This window comes from Gavialis gangeticus, unplaced genomic scaffold (assembly GCF_001723915.1).
Source record: "Gavialis gangeticus isolate Ggan-Ray unplaced genomic scaffold, GavGan_comp1, whole genome shotgun sequence".
Classification (NCBI taxonomy): domain Eukaryota; kingdom Metazoa; phylum Chordata; order Crocodylia; family Gavialidae; genus Gavialis; species Gavialis gangeticus.
Genome location: NW_017729025.1, coordinates 47,618,183 through 47,629,121, shown reverse-complemented (window position 1 = coordinate 47,629,121; position 10,939 = coordinate 47,618,183).

Sequence of the window (10,939 nt, the reverse complement as noted above, 5' to 3'; positions counted from 1 at the left end):
CTCTCCGTGATGTCCCTAACCCGAGCCCCAGGCATGAAGCAGACCTCTCGCGTCATGGGGTCAGGCCGGCAGATGGGACCTTCCAGTCCTCGTAGGATAGAGTCTCCGATGACAAGGACCCGGAGTTTCTTCCTGCTGGTGTTCACTCTCTGCCCATTCTCTGTCATGTGGGGAGTGGCATCGTCCCCACCGGAGGTGATTCCTCGGTCTTTCTCTGTCACAGCTGCCAGGGCATCGAACCTGTTCCCCAGAGACTTAGTCATGTTCCACAACAGAGTACTGATACCTTCAGCACTACACCAGGCATGAAATTTGCATGCCCCCAGAGGTGGGGAGGAAGGGGAGGCATGGTGAGTGCCTGCAGGTGTCAGCAGTGTTGTTGGCAGCAGGGGCATGGTGGTGGCAAGTGGGGTGCTCCCACAGATGCTGCCAGCAGTGTTGGCAGCAAGGGGGAAGGGGTTGGCAAGCAATGACCACCTTCATGCACTGCTGGCAGTGTCAGCGATGCTTTTCGCAGGGGGTGTACTGCCAATCTCAGGGGGTGTATATGCACTTGCATGCACCCCCTCTGCCTCACCAATCACACCAGGAATTCCTAGAGAAAATTCATGATGCTTACCAGGGCATTACAAAATGTCAAGCCAGGGCTTGTCAGACAGTTTGGTGGCCCTCCATCTCTGAAGACATACAGAACTGGATGGCCAGTTGTAAGGTTTGTGGCTTCATGACTGATTTACCAGATCATCCATGGCAGATGTTGGGAGCTGAATTATTCATCTGGAAGGGTTCTGTTTACCTCATTACTATTGATTATTATTCCTGTTATTTGGAGATGGTACAATTACAAAGCACCACAACATAAAAAGTTATGGTATTGAAGAGTATATTTGCATGCCATGGCATACCTTCAGTTTTAAGTACTGATAATGACCCACAATTTTCTGGGGCCATGGTTAAGCACTTTGCAGCTCAGTATGACTTTCAACATGTCACCAGCAGTCCACATGTCCCCCGTTGTAATAGAGAAACAGAATGTGTGGTGTGGACTGTGAAGAATTTGCTTCGGAAGAATGAAAATCTCTATAAGGCACTCTTGATCTACCATTCAACACCACTGGAACATGAGTGGAGTCCATCTGAGTTGCTTATGAGTCATTGACTCCGTACAACACTCCAACTATGATCAATGACTTGGTTCCAAAACTTGTCAATCCACAGGAATTTTGTGAGAAAGACAAACAGATATAGTTCCATCTCTTATGGTCCTTTGATACCAGGCATACCTCAAGACATGTACCTGCTCTTTCCCTCCAGCAGAAAATTTGGATCCCAGATCAAGGGGTTCAAGGCACTGCCGATATTATGGCAGATTCCCCTTGTTCGTACTGGGTGGAGACACGTAGTGGTCTTCTATGTAGGAATCAAGAACATGTCCGCCAAATTTCACCTATTTACCACACTAGATCTGGATGCACATCATTTCCACCGAAGAGATTAGATCTGTGAATAAGTCGAGTCTAAACAAATAGACTTACCAAAGTTTCTGCTTTGTTTAAGTTCCTTTTGTAACTGTGTATATCATTTTCCCTTGAGATAGGGGGATGTAGTAGTAGTAGTAGTAGTAGATGGGTCAGGGGTTAGTTTTACAATAAAGGCTTAATGAGGACAAAGAATCTTCCTGCTTCTTCCTAAGATCCAGAATAACACACTATGAAATCCATTTACATCATAATATTTTAATGCTATGTAGATCATATGTAGTATGTTCATCAACAGCTTGGCTAGCACTTTACAAAATAGGTCAGCACCAACTGTACCTGTAGTGGCAAGTTTTGGAGCTTTCGTATGTTACGTCAAAACAAATATTTATTTTAATCCATTTTATGTTATTTGCCTTTATTTCATTGAATGAACATCTGTTCTTTCATGGCACAAAAGGATAATAGATTTTAATCAACTGGCCATCCATGCACCAAACATAATTTTTCATATCTCTGTTACATCTTCCCCTCTTAAAAATGACAGACAGTGCATCACTGTGATGAGGGAGATACACTGTTCACAGTGATTTGATCTATATTAAGTAATGCATCAAAAAGGATTACATATAGTGATTTTGCTAAGAAACAGTTAATGGGAAAAAACCCAGCAATTTAAAGCTGAATAGCATATACTATTTACACCTAACAATATTTACCAACCAAACTATGTTTTGGCATAGGAATAGGATGAATACTTTATACTAGGGTGTTGAACTTCTGTGGCCATAGCTGGATCTAGACTGTAGGGCTCCTCATAGGCTGGATCTGGACCTACTTCTAGTGGTTGGGTGAGCAGTGTCAGGGGGACACAGGGATTAACACTGCTGTTGCTCCCCTACTGATGCCAGAACTCATCTCTCAATAGAGTTCCATATCGTGAACAGCAGTGGTGGGCCACACCTACACATTCCTGACCCCTACAGGAGCCCCATGAACCAGATATCATGGTCCTGTGGGTCAGATCCAGCCAGAAGACCAGATATTTGAATACTCTGCTGTATACGTACCAAAATATTTGATCAGGAAGAAAGCCATTGGATCTGTAGCACTGGCCTGATGTTATTGAATTCTTAACGCTGTCCCTTCAAATGAAAGAGCAAGATGAAAGAGCAAGAGTAGGATGGAATAAAAGAGCAAGAACAGGATGAAAGGGCAAGATCCAGTTTTTCAAATGCAACTGCTAGCTCTATTTCATAGGATAATAAGTAGAGAATTATATTTATCTTTAACTCCTTGCATATTTATGCACATTTCTATTTTTTACCAGACTTGTATTAGCATAATGATTAACATATCAAGTTCTAATAATGGCCTCAGGATTCAGAGTCAAGGAGTCTCCTATCAAGGAGTTTTCTTATATTGCAGGTCTGCATAAGAGATGAAGCCACAAATAGGTTGCCTGTGTGTGGTGCACTTTTTTCTGAGATGTTCATCACATCTGAAGGAGAAAGAATTATACATGGTGACAAAACGACCCCAAGCAAATTCTGTTTTCAGAAGAGATCTTCTCAGTATGCCTGTCAACCCAGGCAGGGTGTATCACCCCAAATCATCATGGTAGCATTTACATTTCAGCTACAGACCAATGAACATTTGGACAAGCAAAACTCTGACTGCATTTCTGCAATTTAGTGGTAGGAAAAAAGAGTTTCTCTGAGAAAGCAGCTAATTTTTTTGGTGAATGAAAAGGGAGATGCAGTTTTTCATTTCTCAGTTACTATTGATTTAGCTCTGGCCCAGCTAACTAGAGTGATCAAAATTTCTTAGTGTCTAATTATTTTTGGGCAGGATTCTGTGAAAAGAGTTTATGTGGACTGGAAAGACAATGCTTATCCCATGGAGATGGTCTCTCTAGTAACAGGAAGATATTGTGAAACCTTGTGCTACAATACATTCATGCTGAACTGCTTTTGTAACCAAAACAAAAGGCATCACTTCCAGAGATGTCAATCAAAAAACATTAATTCCCTCTGCTAATAACTCACTACAGTCTGACTTAAGAAAAATCTGCTGATCTAATTTAAATTAAAAATAAATCACAAAAGGCACATGAACCAGTTCAGGCTTCCTGATGGCTTTGTCATTTTAACAGCTGTTGAGCTTAGCCATGTGTTTCATTTACATTCATTTATTGAGTGACAAACTGCTGTGATTCAAACTCATGTAATCACTTATAGGTAACAAACCAATCCCAGTGTTTGGCATACTGGGAGAGCCCAAATGTCCTTGAGGAAACTCATAGGTTCATGTAATAAGAAGAAACTATTGCTAATACCACAGAATAAGTGGTAGGCATCTGAGGAAAAGCATTTGGAAAATATAGAGAAGTTATGTGGGGTTATCAGGCAAGTTATAATGTGCCAAAGACAAAGACCAGCAGACTCTCCCTATGCCTGAAGAAGGGTGTTTGTGCCTGAAAGCTTGAAAAGAACATTGTCTGCCTATGTCCTTAGACCAACATGACTACAACCAACACCCCTAACCAGGGCTTTTTAAAACTTGAATCAAGATAAGAATAGCCTTTTAAATTGACTTCTGGATGCACATTTTGTTACTGCTTTTCAGTTTCTACTTACTTGCATTCAGCGTCCTCCAGTTGCTCAGCAGTGCATGTGAGCCAGGGAGTTTTGACTTGATTCTTAAAATAGAGTAAAAGAGAGGCCTCTGCAACCTTTCAAAATTAAGCTGACCATACTTAATTCACTTGGACATTAGTGTTCTCTGACTGTATTTCAGAGGATGGATGAGAAAGATAAAGTCATTAATAATTCAGCTGCATTAGATTGAGAGAGAGAAGAAGCTAGATTAAAAAAAAATAAAGTACAGAGAAAAAAATCCTGGCAATTAAATAGGGAAAAAAGATGAGAAAGGAAGGCTGAGCCTAAGCTAAAGCAGTGATGGGTAAACCTCAGGAGTTTACCAATTGTAACAGACCCTTTTGGAGCCTCTAGAATTAGGTTTCAAAAAGAAGGCTTTTTCCTGCCAGTTCTAGATGGAGCTAGGGAAAGCAGAGGTGGTTGATCAAAACAGTTAAATATAGATATTTGTGGAACACAAATATGATCTTTTTTGTGCAAAAAAATCCTGTAAATTCTTTTTTTCACCATCAGCTAACTGAAAATAAATAAAGCCACAAAATCATCAGATTAAATGTAATACTTTTACAATATGTCTCTTGCAACATACAGTTGTCTCAAAATCTGATAGCTATAGGTCATATATTGCATTTTAATTTGATTGTCTCTACTTTTTTATATTAGTGGAAGGGTAAATAGAAGAAATCTAATTATCTTTCTCTATACTGTGAATTATTTTGTATGCTATAACTAAATATGCATTCCCATATAGGACTTAATTATGCTTAGAGTGACCATGAGTCCCGGTTTAGCCAGTACACTCCCGGATTTTGGAGGCTGGTCCCAGTCAGCAGATGAGAATTAAAATGGGTGTCCTAGAAATGCAGAGGTGCAGTGCACAGTCTGGCAGAGAGCTAGTGATACAGAGCAGTGCAATGTACCATGCCACCCTGCTCCCACTTCTGCCTGCAGGAGTACCCCTGACTTGGGAAAGGGGAGCTGGCCTGGATTTCCCATTCTCCCATATGGTCATTCTAGTTATGCTGTATGCCACCTGGTGATGACAGGAATAGAAAACAGATCTCGCTATGAAAGCAAAATGAGCTACCATGTGAATTAAGGGAAAGTCTGAGTTCATAGATTTATGACAGATGTTTGAGCAGCACTGAACACATTTGGTATAGGCCAGTATAATAGAATCATAGAGTTGGAAATGACTGCAAGGGGCATCTAGTCCAAACCTCCACACAGATGCAGGATGTACTATTATTAAACCATCCTAACCAGATGGCTATCCACCCTCATCTCAAATACTTGCTATGAAGGGGATTCCACACCTTCTTGCATTGTTTTACTGTTCATGCAGTTAGGAAGTTTTTGGTTTTTTGGGTCTTTTCCCATGAGATTTGATCCCATTTTTCTACCACTGTTTAAATCCATTGTCATGTACTCTGCCCTCTGTGGCAGGGAAGAATAATGTTTTTCCCTCTTCTTAATGCAGCCTGTTAAATATTTGAAAACCACTGTTATGTCCCACCTTAATCTAGTTAATTCCAAGCTAATCATATCAAATTCCTTCAACTTTACCTCATACCACCTGATTTTGAACCTTTATATTATCTTCGCTGCTTGTCTCCAGACTCTCTCCATTATCTCTACATCTATCTTATAATTAGATGTCCAAAATGGACACAGTATTTCAGATGAGGCTTAACCAGCACTGAGTTAGGTTAATGCAACCCAACATTGTATTTGCTATTTCTTGTGACAGCATCCCATTACTGATTCATGCAGCTTGTTATCCGCTGTAACCATATCTGCTGCACGTTAGCTTCTTCAGCCCATATCTTTGTCATCTGCTGCTACTGTCTTCCCTTTCCTAAACTAGAGCCCTAGGTTCTGATTCTGATCAAAGGCTGATTTTTTTTTTACCAGGTAATTTTCTTTTTTTAAGTGAAATTATTCTTCATTTACTTCTTTTATAAAATACAGCGTCCACTGACCTCTAATAGTTTTTGTCACCTTCTCTATATGTTTTTATCTCATCTCTGTCATAAGAGGATTGACACTGTGAATGTCATATACAGAAAAGATAGGTCTACGCTACATTGCTCAGATGCTGTTTCAAGTATAGATTTCATATATTTTAAAGGCTGGGGAAGTTCATATATGGCAACTTAGTTTAGACTCATCTTTGATTCCAGGGGAAATTGTAATGATGAATGATATAATGGCTGTATAATATTTGCTGCTTAACCTTTCCTTCCAAACCATGTGAAATAAAAAAAATTGAACAGTAGCGGCTCTCATCTGTCATACATTATGAGTAAGTAATCAGGATGACATTGCAAATGTGGCATGGATCCTCAGTTATTATGCTAAATACAGCATAAGCTTGAGAATAATATATCCATCTATTTGTGATTAGAGATAAACCGAGATTGGAAGAGTCAAAGGATAGATGACATGCTCATCCCCCCACTCCCTTATTTTTGGGTTGATGGTAGGGTGCAGGGCTGAAGTGCAGCTGGAGCCAGGACCTGCCAGCAGGAGGGGCAGTGGTCCAATTTCTGCACTGATGACAGAGGTGTGGGGTTGCAGCCCAGCTAGGGTAGGGACAAAAGTTACACATAAACCTGTTTAAGTGATCAAAACTGGTTTAAACCTGTAACAGAACATAAGTTCAGTGCACATAAACTGGTTTCAAAATGGCTGAAACTGGTTTAAGATAAACCTGGTTGAATGTAGTATCAGACTTAAGACTTAATTGATTTGAGTCAAACCAGTTTATGGAACTTCTATCCCAGACCCATTCCTGGTTTAAGTTAAATCAGAGTCCCCCAGCATCGCACTCCATGCTTTTCAGTTCTGGGCTGGGCTGTCTTCTCTAGAGAGCAGGGCTGGCCACACCCCTCTTCTCCCTAGCCAGAGCACTATCACTGCTCTGGCTGACTGAAAAGAGGGTGGGGAACTGCAGGCACAGCGACATCTGCTTGCCTTCCTCCTGCCCCATCCCCTCCCTTCCTTTCTCACTGCTTAAACAGGGATTCCCTCTAACTCCCTCCCCTCTCCCACAGCATGGACCCTAGCCAGCATCTGGTCACAGTCATGCCACCTCCCATGCTAGCTAATGTTGAGAGGCATCTGTGTGTTTGTGTCTCCAATTTCACTGAGACAAAGGCAGACAGAACAATATCTGCTTAGGGCTTTTTAGAGATAATCAGTAGGTCAGCTGGTAATGCCCCTCCTTCCTTCCATGGAAAAAGCTGTTTAAGAAGAGCTTGAACTAATAAAAGAGGCTTTTGTTTTCTTGCTGGGCTGATAAACTTTGTGTTATCATCTCTCTGCTGGCTTGCTTGCCAGTCAGTTTGCTCCAGACAGTATGAAGAAGCAGGGAAAAGACGATTGAAAAGCTCAGTATCATCTACAGATGCATGCAGTCCACACAAACAGTCCTCCCTCTACTCTATCTCCCCCACCTCTTTACATAAGGGTGCTAGCTGGGGGCCAGGGTCTGACAACACTCCCACCCATTAAGCCAGTAAGCCAGGAACAGCCAGGCAAGGGATGTTTCCCCTCCTCCTCCAGGCACAGCCCAGCTGCGGACTGTGTAGGCAGGGTGGGGGTTTAAACCTCTCCCTTACCAGAGCATCTTGCCAGAGCCTGGACATGTCCCCACTCATTTCAGCACTGTGGAAAGGGAGGGAGGTCTGCTCCAGCACCCCAGCTTCTAGCCTGAGCCACAACAGGCATATACCTGCATTTGTTTATTCAAGAGTGAATGTCTATCCACTTGCAAATCAGTTCAAGTTCTGCAAGTTAGACTAACCTGCAAAGATTGAATCAATCAAGGCTCAGGCTTTTTGTCCCTAGCCCTAGAGGAAGCACCTAGCAGCAGTGGAGGTGGTAGCAGCAGCATGGAGTTGTGCCCCCATGCTGTCAACACTTACACATCATCTGTGAGTCAAACTATCCTAAAACTAAAAACAAGGAGCCAAACCAATTCTTCCCAAAGTGTGAGAAGCCCTGTGTTTGAGAGAGTGACTTGGTACTATATTAAAAATCTTAACTGATCAGGTTTGTTTCCTAGATCACCTACACTGTCTATATAAGCCCACATGTCACTGTTTGTTATGCACTGTTTGCCTGTATCCATTTTTACTTTTCCCCTTTTTGACCTTTAATAGGAGGAAAGTTAATGTCTGAACTAGAATAAAGAGGATGTTCCCTTGCTGGAAATTATCTATATTAAGAACAAATTATATGCCAGATGCAGATAAGCATTATGGAATAGATAGTCTGCAATTACAGAAATTTCACTATAACCTTTCCATTTGTATGCTGTTTAATTTGTGGTGCTCATTTTTGGCTTGTTGCCAGCAGAAGTGCTGCATTGGACAAGTTCTCAGATCCTTAGAGATCAATCATCAGCTATGCATTCTGCCTACTTGAATTATCTCCATTACAAATTTACAGAGTTGTATAATAAGAGAAGGTCTGGATATAAACTGTGCTGAAGATAAATTTAGCATGACTTCTATAGCACAGGCCCTAATATTCTAATGAGATATTAGGATGCATAAGAAATGGACAAATAGTACTAAAAATGTTACAATGATTTTATAATGGTGTAGCTTTACCTAGATTATTGTGTGCATAATTCAGATCCCCACATCTTACAAAGGTTATGAAAATCTCTGAGAAGAACAACAATTATCAAATTCCTTGAAAATATTTAATGTAGAAGAGACAGAAAACAGTAGGATTGTTTATCTAATAGAGGAAAAGTGTAAGTAGGAACATGATAATATATAAACACATGATCTAAAGAAAAGATATTGGGAAAATCATGTTCATATGTGATTCTATTCAAAGCCCCTTGAGGAGGCTGTGACCAGGATGTGAAAGCTACACATACAGTGTTATTAAAATATATGTATATAAAGAAAGTAAAAATTTTATCTGTTTTGTCACAACTGGTTTTATTGGAAAAATAAGCATTAGCATTTCTTGGAAAAATAAACCTAATATATATATGATTTAATACTGATATTAAAGAAGCCTACCAGTGTATAATTTCTTTCCAATATAGAAAATCACCTCTATGTTGCACATTTTGATGTAGTATTAGGAACAGAGCTGACACTAGCTTAAGCCACCTTCAAAGACTTCCTTTTGCACTGTCTACAGTATACATTGAATTTACTTATCAATGTAATACCACCTTCAGCAAGTCACAGGTATCTGTGGAGGGAGAGGAGGATCCATGTAGTTAACCAAAGACTGCAATGCTGGTGTCATAGGGAAGGCTTTGGCTTCCATGACCACAGCCCGCTTTTTGGTGAGAGAGGCAGCGAGCTGCTGGGAAGAGATGGCCTCCACCTCTCTCCCCTGGGGAGGAGGCTTTTCTCAGCCAGACTGGCTGACCTTCTCCACCGGGCTTTAAACTAAGCCCGCTGGGGGATGGGGGGACTACCATCACTGCTGGCCCGCTGAGCAACACTTGCAAAGCCGGCAGGCCAAGGCACTTAAGGGAGCCCGCCCCTGCCCCAGCCCTGGTACAATCTGTGGGCAAGGCAAGAGCCCCCAAGGGGACAGTTGCCTGCCTATACACAAATGCCAGGAGCTTGGGGAATAAGCAGGAGGAGCTTGTCCTTCTGCATAATGCAAATAATTATGATGTCATTGGGATAACGGAGACCTGGTGAGACTCCACCCATGACTGGACCATGGGGATAGATGGCTATACCCTGTACAGGAGGGATCGTGTAGACAAAAGGGGCGGGGGTGTAGCTCTCTACGTTAAGAAAAGCTACGCATCCCTGCAAGCTGATATTGGCAACCAGGGTAGATGACTGGAGACCTTCTGGGTTAAAATCCTTGGGGAACACGGCACAGGGGACACAATGGTGGGAGTCTACCACAGACCTCCCACCCAAAGTCAAGAGATTGACCAGGAGATCACCCGGGAACTGGCTGAGGCTGCATGCTCCAGCACTGTGGTTGTCATGGGTAACTTCAGTTACCTGGACATTGCGTGGGATGATCACTTAGCAAAATCCAAGTGGTTACAAAGCTTCCTATCATGTGTGGATGACCTCTACCTGACTCAAGAAGTCTATGGGCCAATGAGAGGTAAAGCGCTGCTCAACCTGGTACTGGCTACTGGAGATGACCTAATCGGCGACCTAGTGATTGATGAGAAGCTGGGTGACAGAAACCATGAGCTGATCACCTTCATCATCTGCCATAAAGCTGGCAAGTCAGTCAGCAACACGGAAGTCCTTGACTTCAGGAAAGCCAACTTTGACGAGCTCAGGAGGCTTGTCAGTGAGGCTCTAAGGAATCTTCTAAGGAAGAACTTAGAAAAGTTTATTAAAGAGACCATCCTTATTGGACTGGCCGACGCCAACATCCTGAGGGATAGCCAGCATAGGTTTGTTGTGGATAGGTCTTGCTTGACCAATTTCATTTCCTTCTACGACCAGGTGACCTATCACCTGGACAAGGAAGAAGAGATTGATGTCATATATCTTGACTTGAAAAAAGCCTTCTGTCATGGGGATGAACCGAGGGGAAGACCCCAAAGAGCCAGAGGGGAACCCCAGGGTCAGGAACCCATGGAAAGAAAAGAAAAGAAAAGAAAAGAAAAGAAAAGAAAAGAAAAGAAAAACTGCTTACCTGCAGCAGGATCCACAGCAGAGCTAGAGGCAGGACCCATGAGGCTCGTTAGCTGCGTCTTTATAAAGTTAAGGCCGGTGGATGACGTCAGCCGCAGGAACCATAATGTTCAACATCTTCATTAATGATGTGGACATTGGA